General features: G+C 48.9%; 2 long non-coding RNA genes across 2 annotated transcripts in view; one reads left to right on the forward strand and one right to left on the reverse strand.

The window, feature by feature from the left end:
- Positions 1-6,976, reverse strand: LOC139078507 (uncharacterized). The gene is made up of 3 exons (XR_011531499.1): positions 6,738-6,976; positions 5,402-6,013; positions 1-3,445 (listed from the first exon to the last, which is right to left on the reverse strand). It is a non-coding gene; the product is annotated as an uncharacterized lncRNA (long non-coding RNA).
- LOC139078506 (uncharacterized) overlaps positions 5,505-14,047 on the forward strand; it is a 23,350-nt gene continuing 14,807 nt past the window's right edge. The window contains exons 1-2 of the long non-coding RNA XR_011531497.1: positions 5,505-5,642; positions 11,356-11,488. This is a non-coding gene — a long non-coding RNA (uncharacterized lncRNA). The remainder of the gene's footprint in view (positions 5,643-11,355; positions 11,489-14,047) is intronic.

Raw genomic sequence — 14,047 nt, forward strand, 5'->3', positions numbered from 1 at the left:
TAATTTTCAAACTGGTACTGGAAATACAGCTCTTTATTTTTTTAATGCCAAACTATTGTTCAGGGACAGAAATAGAGCATCAAAATTGCCAGAAATTTAACACAAGTCAATTTGGTGTTTCAATTACTTGAAATTCCTGTGTTAAGGAAGGTACTTCGTTTTATTTCTCTTCCCTAAACTTCTAAATGGTTCCAGAGAGAGAACAGTCCTTTGGGACGTAATGGACACATGCAAGATAATTGCAGAGGAAGAGACCAGCCCGGTGTGTTGGTCTAGAGGAGAAGACCAAAAGGAGCTGAGGTTATCTTGACCATTTTCTAGCAAGAGTCCATGGAAGGAGCCTGTGGGAACTGAAATGCCTATATTTTTTGTGCCCCATTATAGTTTATTGGGATTTATTGAGTCTGAGTTCTAGGAAATTTATGAGTTCTAGGAAATTCCATGTGGCATTTATTTTCAGATTCTCTTTTTCTTGATGATGGAACTGACATTTGAGGCCCAAGGGGCTAAACTGTACCAGGTCCAGATGAGTCAGAACCTATTAGATAAAACCAAGATTCTAACATGAGGAATCAGGAGTCAACAACACTATGAGCAGGGGCCAGGGGCTTTCGATGACTTCATTCACTGTGAACAAACAGCCTGGTACACAGCAGGCACTCCATAAATGTTTTCTGAATAAGCAAGTCTCAAAGTCCAGCGGCAAGATCGAAGTTGGAATTGATGAACCAGGAGACCACTAACAGGTGGAGATGAGATTCTGAGGAGAAAGTAGGTGAAGGACGAAGAGGTGAAGTTCAGAGTGTTTACCGTAGGTGAACGGGGGTGTCTGCAGCCAGCCTGTGTGCTGTGTGTCCTTGGCTCAAAGATAAGTCAGGTTGATTTCAAAGGCCAGAGACCAGGCAGATAAAACAGATTTTTAAAAATTGAAGTGCAGGGCCGGCCCTGTGGCCGAGTGGTTAAGTTCACACGCTCCACTTCGGCGGCCCAGGGTTTTGCCGGTTCGGATCCTGGGTGCAGACATGGCACTGCTCATCAGGCCACGTTGAGGCCGTGTCCCACATGCCACAACTAGAGGGACCCACAACTAAAATAGACAACTATATACTGGGGAGGTTTGGGGAGAAAAAGGCAGAAAAGAAAAAAAGATTGGCAACAGTTGTTAGCTCAGGTGCCAATCTTAAAAAAAAAAAAAAGTTGAAGTGAAATGGATTTTTATTTTGAGAACTTATGTTAGGAGTAGGAAGCACTGACCCAAAGTGAAAAAGGGATTTTTAGTATCATGCGTTCATTTTTTTTAAACAAAAAAATGCTCGTGTAATTCATAAATGGAGAGAGCTGGACCCTTGCAGAAGCTCAATGAGGCAGCTTCTCCAGAACGAGAACAAAGAAGATGGAGTTGGGGTCTGCCCCGGCCCCGTTTCTGATGGGCAAGCTGCAGTTTTTCTCTCTTGAGCAATTGGAAAGCCCATGAAAGCTTTCGTCTCTTTGCATAGGTCTACTCGTGTGCATTTGTTCATTTCAACAGCCGTTTCTTTAATGCCTGTGTTTACGATGCCAGAGAATTCAACACACTTCATTTTAGCTGCAGCTAAAAACCTACAATTTCAAAATACTTTCCTATACCCACATTGAGCCCTCCAGTTAGGTATGATTCTATTTTGGCCGTCAGCAGGGATGAGAAAGGTTACACGACTTCAGGTTTCAGAGCAAGTGGTGGAGCTGTGGCTTGAACCCTGAACTTCTCTCAGTGTTATTTCCTCCGTGCTAAGTGCCATGACCCTCTCAGTGAAGGAGAAGGAGGCCTTAGCGTGGCTCCCGAAGCCCACCAGCGCGGCCTGGGGAGGTGGCCTGCGCGGCTCCGAGTCCCTGAGTGCCGAGTGAGCGCCTGCGCAGTGGCCTCTCTCTCTCCGGCCACTCTGTGGTCAGTGAGGTGGCTGCGAAGAATGGCAGCAAGGTTCTTCTACAGGGAGCCACTTACGGGAAAGCGGGACATTCTAGCCACAGCTATGAAAATGGCTTCATAATGAATGCTTGTGACTGAATTGATATGTTTAGGCTTTTTGTTTTTATTGCTCTTGAGAAGAGCTGAAGAAAAACGATGGGAGATCAGATCCTAAGTGTACAGAAGAGGCTGAGAAAGCTCTGGAACGATCCTGGCCAGCGTGCCTTCGGCTGGCCATTTAATGCAATACATCGGGACAGTAGCCACTGGCTCAATCTTTCCTGGCAGGGAATACATTTTTTAAAATTTTCATGAGTGATTAATTTGACCTACTTTCCATGATTCTTAGTTGGTGAGTGGTGTGGAAATGCAGAGGGTTTCTTACTCATCCTGAGATGTGTTCGTGCCCAGGGACTACTTCTGCGAGGATGTGACTGTATTTGGGCTCACTTTTCTAGTGGCCTCTTTCCTGTGTCTGTTTTAGACTTTATGGCGAGGGACAAAATAATCTAGCCTGATACCTTCCTGGGTGTTTGATGTCCTGCTGATGTGGAGGTGCGCCCTTACCCGGGCGAGGCCTGAAGGGCTCGCATGTCTGCCCTTGGAGCTGTGGCAGAGAGCCTATTTCTTCAGGGGACATGAGCAGGTCAAGGGTGCCTTGGGGCTCTGGAAGCCAGGTGGGCAGAGCCACATGAGTGGGCACTCAGTGATAATGGCTCTGTGGCTGTTTCCCAGAGAATTTTGACCTGTTGTGAAAACCAATCATTGGAACTTGGAGAATGACTGTTGCCATGGATACCTATTGGTTTACCCTGTCTGGCCTGTTTGCAGGAGCTGCCCTTCTCCTGCCCTCCCACATGGTGGTTCTGCTGGCCCTGCCCACCTGGACACATCTGATTATCCTTGGGTCAGCGCCTAAGCTGGGCCAATGAATCTCTTTCTGGGTGTTTCCTGACTTTGAAGCAGAGAGAACATCTGCTTGCTCTCTCTCTTAAGTGGCTGAAGCTGTCAGATGGGAAGCTCAGAAGCTGTTGGCAGCTCCATTGTCCCCTCCGTGGAAAAAGCAGGCCATCAGCAAGAAAGATACACAGGCAGAGAGAGAATGAGAGCCTGCACAGCTTTGCAGGGCGTGATTCTAGTCCCCTGGAGGCCCGGACACATTCTCCTGTCTTAGACATCTATGAGATAACCCACCATCTTTCTCCTAAGTCCCTGTTTTGGCTTAGGCCAGGTTGGGTCGGTTTTCTGACTGTTGTCAGCCATGGGCTCTGAGGGTGTGGTGTCTTCTTAGGAGAAATTAAGAGGAGAACCATAGAAGAAGCTGAGCTCCAGAGGGGAGGACTGAAGCTCCAACCACTGCTTCACTCGCATGGCGCGGCTGTGCATCCACGAGCACAGATGGCGTTTGCTGGGTAACTTAGCACAAGGGCCTCAGGTCAGCTTAGGATGTACGGAAACTTCCTGGCTCCCTGTAGTTGAGGATGACCTCAAGTGTGTCACCTGGAAAAAAGGATGTGGAAACAGAGTCAAGGTGTGAAAGACATGGGTGGAAACTGCTGGTTGTCTCCTACTGTGCACCATCCCTGCTTCTAGAACCCCTGACCTTCATCCGGGAACCTGGTTGCCCAGCATAAAGACTTCATTTTCCACCATCCCTTGTTGGTCGTATGACTAAGTTCTGGCTGATGGGATGTGACCAGAACTGTTGTATGGAAGATTCTAGAACCTTCTCTAAAAGGCAGGCAGCTTGCACTTTCTATCTCCCTGTTCCTTGTCCCTTCTCCATCTAGCTTTCTAGAATGTGGCTGTGACAGCCAGTGCTCTAGCAGCCCTGGGGGACTGTGAGGGTGAGGCCAGGCCATGGAGATGGCAGAGCGGTGAGCTGGGGCGCTGAGAACTCGGTGAGCAGCCCTGAGGGGTCTACCCCTGGAGTTTTAGTTGAGAGATAGATACATTGTCATTTCATCTTAGCTACTGTTCATTTGGGATTCTGTTACTTGGAACCAACCATATGTAATCCTAACTGATGGCTGGGCAACGAGCACAGCGGTCTCCTCCTGCTTTGAGAAGTGACAGGCCATCCACGGGAGTTGTACATAGTAGAGGAACAATGTAATAGTGATATTTCCCCCAAAATAGGTCTCTGTTTTTTAAAGAGTATTAATTGGGGACAACAGGCTGACCAGGGTCATGGATAGAACAAAGCGTTCTCTATTCTCCCTCATTTCCTGCTTTTAGCGGGCAATTGGATGAACACTTTAGAGTTTGAATAGCTTTAGAAAACAGCTCCCAGTGATTTTATTGACTCAGAGCCCTTAACATACACAGCCATTCTCGATGCTGCTGGGCTTCAGCTTTTAATGAGCACGACCCAATTTTAAGAGGAACGGCCTTTTAGAAAAGAAGCTTTCCAAACTGCCCGGCTTCCTTTTAAAGGAATCAGGCAGAGTGCTCACTCCATTAGGGCAACATACCACCACAATCAAATATGGTGAAAACACTTTTAAGCTATAAAATGATACATAAATGGAAGGTATTTTTATTATTATTGTTATAACAGGGCATTCCTGTTCTCATAGGTACTGTGGAATTGCTGACAAAATCAATTCAGTTGGAAAATAGGGGGTTCGACTTTTAAATGAAGGGTGATTTTCTCCCAAAGCAAGTTTGATTCAGTTCTTTAGAAAGTCCAGTGTGTGCAACAAACATAAAGTTTGCCAAACTTTCCCTTCGTCTTCATTACTTCGTTTAGTCCCATAGTGATCTTTAACTGCAGAAGAAGGGAGATTCAGAAAGCTGAAGAAATTTGCTCAAGCCCAAGTCCCGTGGTTGGGACGGCTATGATTCCACCTGGCCTGGAAATCTAGGAACGAGGGTGGGTGGGAAGAGGAAAGGAGGAGACCCTGCAGATTCCCCTGGAGTGCGGGCCACGAGCAGCCTGCCCTCAGACGGTGTGTTAGTCCATCTCAAGAACCATTGGGGCCTGAAGCCACGCCCCCACCTCGTCTGCCGCCACAGCCTCCCCTCCCCGCGCCAGTCCTGTGAGACCCCTGGCCCTCCGGGCACGTCTGCAGAGCTTGCAGGAACAGCCTCTCCAGGCAGCTGAAGTGCAGCCGCCTCTTAGCAGATGGTGGCTAATAACAGCCTTTGTTCTCCAGGTTCTTCTATTTTCCGCCTCGGAATACAATTTATAAAGAAAACACACACACACACACACACACCAACATCCCCCCCCCCCCAGCCCTTATCAGATCTCTTATAATTATAGAATAAGGTGCCTGCGAACTCCCAGGGAGCTGGTTTCCATGGCAATGACAAGCCATTATATTCTAAAGGCCAAGCTAGAACTCCGCCCCCTCATCCTCGCCGGGCTGTGCGTCTTGTTATTGCAGTGTTCCAAAATAAACTTGCTGCCTAATCGTAAATCCGTATAATTAGGGATGAGCTCAGCCTTACCCGCTACCTTTGTGCAGCCCACTCATCATGCCAGCAGTTTCTGGAACAGAGATGCTGACGGACTGTTTGATGTCAGAACAGACCTTCCTCCACCAGGAACTGGGTGCAGCATAAATCCATGTATGGCTGGGGACCCTCCAACCGGAAAGGCCTCTGAGATCTGTAACTGCCCCAGGTGCTTCCGCAGAGAAGACGGGCCACGAAGGCGATGCCCAGGCCCCAGGATGGGCGGCTCTCGAAGGTGATGCCCGGGCCCCCAGATGGGCAGCTCTCCAGCTCTCCATTAAGTGAGGGCAGAGAAGGCTCTTGGGAGGTGGCATAGAGCTCTAACTCTCATACTTTGTGGCCATCAGCTGTGAGCACGGCAGAACACGTGACAGGAAAGTTTTCCCCTTTCTCCCTCCCACGTCTTGCCCTGCTCCTCAGCTCCATAGATCGGAGGTTGCTTTTAGCACAACTTGTGTCTTGGGCTTGTGTGTTTTGTTTTCCTCCGTGAGGGATCCCTGCCTAGATTTCAGCAGGTGGGGACCCCAGCAGGCACTGTTCTCCGTGCTGGGGGAACAGTGACAAACGAGACAAGTTCGCAGGAAACTCCCCGGGGCGCAGACGATACTGTAGAGAAACGGTACAGGATCGTTTCAGACGAGGGAAATAAAAAAAACATGGCTGATATGTTAGCAAGTGTCTGGAGTTTTGGGGGCTCACTTGAAATACTTCAGCAGAAACTCGGGAGACTAGAGGACCCCCGGCAGTTTACCTGTTCAGGGGGCCTCCTCTACTGCATTTAGCCTGAATGCCCTCCGTGTCCGACCTGAGCTGCCACAGGACTTTCGCCCACCGCCTCCGGGGGTTTGTCTGCTGGCTGTCTCCCCGTGGCCTCTCCAGATCCCCTCTCTGCCCTTCTCCACGCAGGCGTCTGCTGCTCGCCTATGGAGTCAGCAGCGGGTTCTCCGATGCCTGCTTGGTCTTAGCCAGTACCAGGTGGTAGCACAAGGTTGGAACCTGGTGGCAGCTGATCAGCCTGGGCCTTCCCTGCGGGCTCTCTGTTGGGCGCAGCTGCGGCCCTTTCGCAGGCCCAGTGCTGCAGGCGGCCCCTCCAGAGCGCCCCGCTGTGGCCGCCCGAGGAGACCTCGCCCGCCCCGCCGTCCCCTCTGCAGATGCGCGCTTATCCCGCCCTGCTCGCGAGCTCGCTTTTTCCTTCCTGGCCCCTGACTGATTCTATCCCCCTCTTCCTTCCTCCCTTCCATAATTGCTCACCCGCTGCCTAAAGAAAATGCTTTCCGTTCCCCGCCGCCCCTTTTAATCGTGGTCATTCAGGCCCCAGCTCAACTCTCACCTCTTCCAGAAGCCTCCTCCGACCCGCCTTCATTTTTCCAAACTCCTGGTTTTCTAGAATCAACCCCCCTAGCTTAGCGGTCACTTCCGGTTCCCTTATGTTTCCTGTCTGCTCTGACCTCCGCGGGTGGACCGTCGCCGTCTGCAAGGACGGGACAGCGGCCGGGCGGCTCCAGGCCTCCTCGCGGGCGGCCGGCGTCTGCGCTGCCCCGCGCGCCTCGGGTCGCGGCTGTCGGCTTCGAACGTCCGGGCCGGGAAGTGCTCCGGGTTCAGCTGTGTGACCCGCTGTCCCGATGGGGGGATCCTGGCTAAACCGCACTGCATGGGGGTCACGCTTTCTTTCTATTTCCTAAGACGTGGCGGGTCATCCCAAAGACCTCACCTGGTTTCCTTCCCCAAATAGTAGCTGAAACTAAAGCGTGAAGCTGTTTAGAAAATACGTGGCAAACGCTGTCCGCACAGAAAGGAGCGATTAATAGGGTGCAGAACGGGGGCCGGGAAGCCCGGGATGAAAGCATGCCTGGGAGCCGGGTGGTGGGCGCGGCCTCGGAGGCCCCGGGCAGGGCGCGACGACCCCGCCAGCCTCTAGAGCCCCGGGAGACTAAGTGCACCAGACCTTGTTGCTTCCTTTGACAAAGGAAAAATTGAGGCTGATTTTTTAAAGTGCTGCTAGAAGAATAATCTACTGAAAAAGCAAGACTCAGAGAGTTGCCCAGGATTAAAGTCAGGGGAGAGAAAACCAAAGGCAAACCCCCTAATACATCGGGAGCACCGAGGGGTGCAGCTTCCCAGCCGCTAGTACACTGGATTCCTTTTGAATCGACCCAGTTGTCTGCTGTCTTTGGGGCAGACCCTTGCAGCTTTGCTCTCGGCTTCCTAGACAACACCCCGCTGGTCAGGAGCTTTGCAGCGTCCTCTGCTGTGCTGATCCCTGCCTGGCTCGGTACCTAAAGCAACGTTGGGTTGATTTCTCCGGCCTCTGGCAGCGGGGTAATTTGAGGCTTCACTGGAGGGAGACAGGCCTCCGCAGGTTGAGCTGTAAAGCCAGCTCCTGCGGGATGTTGCTCTGGGTAACATACTGCAAAGTGCTTGGATGGTTTGTCCAGCAAGATTAAAAATGGCCTTTTGGTGATATTTCTATTTATTAAAGGAAGGCAGTGTGTTGGGTAGTCCTTGCTGGGAGAAGATCTTGTTCAGATAACATTGCTGGATTTAATTCTGCATTGCCTTACTTGGCGTGTGGGGAGAAGACAAGACTGATCTGGGACCTTCCTAACAGTGTAGCACGTGCGAGGGGAGGAAGAACTCACCTGCTTCAGCCCAGAACACCACAGGTCCTGCCCTCCAGGTGCCCACGGAGGTCCCGGGTAGTGTCCCTCAGGAGCAGAGCACTGGCTGGCAAAGGGACAGCACGTTGGGAGTGACAGTCATAGCAAAATGGTGCTTGTGTCCCAAGGACGGGGTCTGTCTGATGGAGGGGCTGCAGCAGCAGCAGAAGATAAAAATGGCAGATGCCATCTGACAGCTGCAAATGATTCAAGAACTGATAGGATGTGATCCCTGGGGTTTCCCAGAAGTCCTTAGAGTGGGAGGACTTTATGAGTGGCTGAGACCTATGTCAGCAGATGGAGCAGGGGCCAGAGAATCGTGGCTGAGATGCCGAGTTAGACAAGGCAGAGTGGGGAGGCACCCTGACCAGTGCGGCAGCTGGAGATGTGACAGCGATGGGTTTAGATTTGGCTTCTTGACTTTGAAGTAACTTGGACATCCAAGTAGAATGTTCTCTTGTGTTCTGCAGCAGAGAGGGGATGATTGAATATTTGGAGTTTTAAAATTACGTATTTCCTTCAGAAGGGAGGCCTTTTAAGAGTAAATCAGTCATTTGCACATTAGTATAAACAGAAGGGCAGCAAACAGGTTTTGGTAGGAAGGGAAAAATAAGGAGCCACATATTTCCCGTATGGTGGGAAAGTGGTTATCACTGAGGAGAGGAATTCAGCCGCAGAGGGAGGCTGAAGTGCCAAAGTCTCTCTTCCTGATAAAGCCCCAGGCCTGCTCTGATGCAGGCAATTAGCTCGCCGTTGATTTTCCCCTTAATTTTATTCCCAAGTTTATGGGGAAACAAATCTATTTCCCTTAGACTGTTATATCAGATTATTGTTATTATATTTTTGGTTTCAAAATATTACTCTTTTTTTACATTGTATTTTTATGTCCTTTATTGAGGGATAACGTACATATCATAAACTTTGCCCATTTTTGAGTGTACAATTCAATGATTTTGAGTAAGTTTACTGAGTTCTACAACCATCACCACAATCCAGTTTTAGCACATTTTCATTACGCCAGTGAAATACCTCATGCCCATTTAATGTTAATCCCCGTTCCAGGCAGTATTTTTATTGTGGAGAAGGGAGGTTCAAGACACCTTCCGAGTTCTTCATGGAAGTGAGTAGCAGAGAAGATCGTCCCTGAGCTCTGGAGTCAGGAAACCCCGAGTCCTAATCCCGGCTCCGTCTCTTAGAGCTAGTGAGCTTATCGTACTCCTCTGACTGTCAGCTGTTCATCCGGAAAGTGTGACTAGTAACCTCTACCTTACAGGGTTGTTTGGATGGTTAGAGATGACCCATGTGGAGGGCCTGACACAGAGGAGCTGTTCAGTGAAACGATGGACTGATTTTATCACAAATACACAGATGCTCGCAAATGATAGGAGCTGGGGCACAGGGGCTGAATTCTGAGCTTCATTGTTTTACTATTTTGTAATTTAATCAGTGGGATGGAGTAGGAAGGAGAAAACACAATTTATTTGTAATAGAGATTGGCTGCTTTTAAAAATCAAATGCATTTAAAAATTCTGAATCTCTTTTGATTTATGTTGCTCAAATGTTTTCCCTCTTAAAATCACGTAAGAAATTGTTTTCGCAAACGGCTTGACTCCTCCCCAGCTCAACCCTGTGTTCTATAGTTTTATCTTGCTTTTTTTCTGAAATGGGTTTGAAAAAATAAAACCCTGGCTTCAGCTTTTTAGAGCCCTGTAGTGATTTTCTCTTCTGGCATGAAATTTAAGAGCCATAAAATGTGGTTGCCATTTCCTGTGGATGTTCCGCTTTCATATATACGGCCATATGAGTCAAGATCACAATAAGCTGCTCCATTGCCCTGCGCTAGTGATATAGTGCCATCCATTTACGTGAGGGGCGTTTAGCTGCTGGCTGGACGCCCCTTGCTAGGTAGCTGGAAAACTAAACATGGCCACCAGGGGGCGCCTTTCTCCCAGAGTCTTGCCCAGGGTCCTACTTTGGGAAGAGTGAGAGAGGGGCAGGGGTGAGGCTGCTTCATCCCTGCTCATCACCTCCCCGAGGAAGGCCCGGGGTGAGAAGCACCACTGTGCCCCAGCTCCGCCCGATTTAGCCAGTCCCTGCCCTGGGACAGCTTCCCCGGTGGGCAGGGTGTGAGCGGGCGCTTCCTGCCAACTTTGAATTTGGGGCCCCTCCATGGCTGCTTCCCGGAAAGGATTTTTCTATTTGCTTCGCTGGAATCGCTAGAAGGTGCTTGGTAAAGATTCAGCTTCTTGGATTTCATTCTCTAGACTAGCGATTCAGAATCTCTGAGAATGGGGTTCAGAAGTGTTTGTTCTCTCGATGATTTTAATGCACACCAAAGTTAGAGCCCTGAAAAGGTAAACGCTTCTTGGAAAACCCCCCTATTTTATGAGCCTTTTCCCCTGAAAACCAAAACCTAAACCAAACAGAAGTCTCCGGAGACTGCGCCGCCCTCTGCCTGAGTCTGCACGTTCATCCTGATCCACTCTGTGGGGAGGGCAGTACTCCAGCTGGCAGCTTTGGGGCACCCTCAAGGACTACTTTGAATTTCAGAAGTGGGACTTAAGAAAACCAGTGTTGAAATACTTACAGATATTAATTAGGAGACGCAGTTACTTTCTTTAAAAAGAAACAGACTTTATGTTAGTTTCCTACCACTGCTGTAGCAAAGTGGGAAACTAGGTGGTTAAAACAAGAGAAATGTATTCGCTCAGAGATCTGGGGCCTGGAAGTCTGACATAAAGGTGTCAGCAGGGCCGTGCTTGGCCCCAGGCCTTCCCCGGGCCCTGGGGGGAATCTGTTCCACACCTTTCTCTTAGCTTCTGGCGTGGTCAGCAATCATTGGCCTTCCTCGGTTTGCAGGTGCATAATTTCAGTCTCTGCCTGCCCGTCACAGGCCTTCTTCTCCTGTATGTATATCTTCTCCTCTTGTCGTAAGAACACCACTCATATTGGATTAGGGCCCACCCTAATGACCTTATCTTAATTTGATTACATCTGCAAAGACCCAATTTCCAAATAAGGTCACATTCACAGGACTCGGGGTTAGGATTCCAATATATCTTTTTGGGGACATAATTCAACTCATAACAGACATATATTGTTTCCTAAAACTGATCTATATTCCTTTTAAGTTTCCAACCCACTGAGTTGCAAAGCAAAATTAAATTTCGTCTAATCTAGTAAACTCGTCTAATCCAGTGATTTAAACGGTCTGTTCATTCTCTGTAGGCATCTCTCGGACAAATGCTTGGTCTTTCTTATTTCCTCTTTCTTTTCTTTCTATCTCCATAGGTGGTGTCTGGAGGCGTAGAGGATTGGGTTTGCATGACTTCATGCTCACAGAGGAACGGGCAGACCCTGGCTCCTTGCTGGCTTCTGCTGCAGGATGACAGCTCTTTCTGCTCCAGCAGTAGTTTCCACTGAGGTGAGACTGTCTTATCCGACTTTTCGGGATCACACGCTGGCACTCTCCTCTGGAATCCCATAATCTTGGCCGTTAATCCCTGAATTTGAAAGTCTTTCTTGTCATAAAGACTGGCTTTCAGGCTATTGTTTTATTAAAGGAAATGAGAAAATCAGCTTTGAGACTCAAAGTTGATCAAAGGCCTTTTTGGTTCCAATAGCAGCCAACTTCTTTGTCCTGGAGGCAACGACCGTTATGGGTTAGTGTCTGTCTACAAGGGGACAAGACACAAGAGCAAACAGAAACTGTGTGGTATAACTGGTTAGCTCTCACCATGTGACAAGCCATCCCAAAGCTCGGTGGCTTAAAATGAGAGTTGGCAAACTCTGGCCCATCGGCCAAAGCTGGCTCACAGGGTGTTTTTGTAGGACTCACAAGCTAAGAACGGTTTTATATTTTTGAAGTGTTTAAAAAACAAAAAAGAATATGCAACAGAGACCATATGGAGCCTATAAAGCCTAAAATATATACTATCTGGCCCTTTATGGACTAAGTTTGCTGACCCTGGCTTAGAACAACAAGCATTTATTATTGTCCAAAAGTCTCTGGTTTCTTCAGCTCCTGCACGGACTTCACGCTTGCGACGTCAGCTCTGGGGCAGGCGGGCAGCTCTGCCGAGCTCGGCTGGTTCTTCTCACGTGTTTGGAGGTAGGCTGGCTGGAGGCTCATCTAGGACGGCCTTGACTGGAGCAAATCGGCTCTTGTCCGTGAGAGCTCTTACCCTCTAACAGGCTAGCCTGGCCTTGTGTGCAGGGCAGTGGTAATGTCCTGAAAGAGAGTGGAAATGAGCAAGGTCTCTTGAGGTCTAGATTGGGAATTGATACACCGTCACTTCTGCCACATTCCATTGGCCAAAGGCCCTGGCCCAGATTCTGGGGTGGAGATATAGACTCCACCTCTTGATAGGAGGAGCTGCAGAGTCACATGATAAAGGCTGTGCATAGGGGAGTGGTGAATAATTGAGGCCATTTTTGTAATCATTCCACCACATGTGGGTTGTTATTTTCGAAATATTCCTCCAGTAGCAAAAAGTTCTATTTATCTACCTTTGCCAAATATTCCCTGTGATTTCAGACTCACTTATGTAGAAGCAGGTTTGATTTGATTTAGAGCACACTAGGATCTGGAAGCACATGAGAAGGACTATATTTCGAGCATGTTAGGAGTTTGCGTACCTTCCTCACAGAACTTTTAGGCTCCAAAACCCGAGGATTACGATTTTAATTTCACACTAGGGCTGTGTTCTTTTGCCTTCAATAATGTTTTCTCTCCCTATTCCCAGAGGCTGCCCCCGAAGGAGGGGAGAGGTTGGTCTTATGTTGTTAGTTTTATAATTAACAATAGTGGCTATGTTTTCCTGTGCCTTCAACCCGTAACTTCCGAAAGCTGAGCTGGTTTGGGGAATCCTCGAGAGGCACCCCAGCTCCCTCCCTATCACCATCATGAAGTTGCTGCAAGGCACCTCTTCTCAGGAGGTTTTTAAAAAGACTTCTAAATTGGTGCCCAGGAGAAACATCTAGAAGTTCATCCCAGCCAACTGCAAGACAAGTTTACCACCAAACTTCCCTTAACCCAATTTTTCAGCTCTGTGACTCATCCTTCCCTTTGTTGGGAGCCCCACGACTTCTGCTTGATGCTGTTTTAAGAGGGAAACTGAAGCAAACCACAAAGATCCAAATCATTGACTTTGGAGTCAGAAGGCACGTCCAGCCCTGCTCTGAGGCACGCGCACTCTGCCGCCGTTCAGAAGTGGTCGTCGGCCTCTTGGCTGTCTCCTATATCAAGGAGCACACTACTTACTCAGACAGCTTTTTTTTAAATTATTATTTTTTATTGAGTTCATAATAGTTTACATCGATGTGAGATTTCACTACTAAGACAGCCTTGAGGAGACGAGGTTAACGTCGACTCTGCAGAAAAGCTTCAAGATGCTCCAAGAAATATCTAGGTCATGGCAGCCACTGTGTCTTTGAAGCATGGCTTAGGGGCCAGCATCTGGCTGGCAAAACCAGAAAACTGAGCAAACCCGGGAAGCGGCGGGAGGGAACGGTGGCCCCCACTCAGTCAGAAAATTGCTGTGCTCTTGAGCATTCTTTCCAGACTCCAGTTGTAAAACTCAAGCCCTCGCTGAAGCTCTAAAAATGAGGCCTGGGATATAAATTCCTTGGTGGTTTCCCTAAAGGCTGACGCTATGGAGGGAATGGGGGCTGTGCTGAGGACAGAGACCTGCGTTGGTTTGGCAGGTCTGGGGGGCAGAGGCTGAGGCCTGGCGAGGGAGCTTGGCTCACTGGGAAGAGGCCTGTGCACACGGAGCGGGCTGCCTAAGATTCTGTGAGGCCTGGTGGGTTTGAAAAATGATTTTCTAGGTGAGAGAAACTGCTGATTATCTACCCAGTTACTATCCACTCTTTCCTTCTTCCTTATGAAAACAATCCCATGTTGTTTGGAGCAGCTCTGTGCCTAGCTGGGTCACTCACTTTCCCAGATTCTCTTGCAGCTAATGGGGGCTATGTGATAGAG

The sequence above is a fragment of the Equus przewalskii genome, chromosome 22, assembly GCF_037783145.1.
Source record: "Equus przewalskii isolate Varuska chromosome 22, EquPr2, whole genome shotgun sequence".
Classification (NCBI taxonomy): domain Eukaryota; kingdom Metazoa; phylum Chordata; class Mammalia; order Perissodactyla; family Equidae; genus Equus; species Equus przewalskii.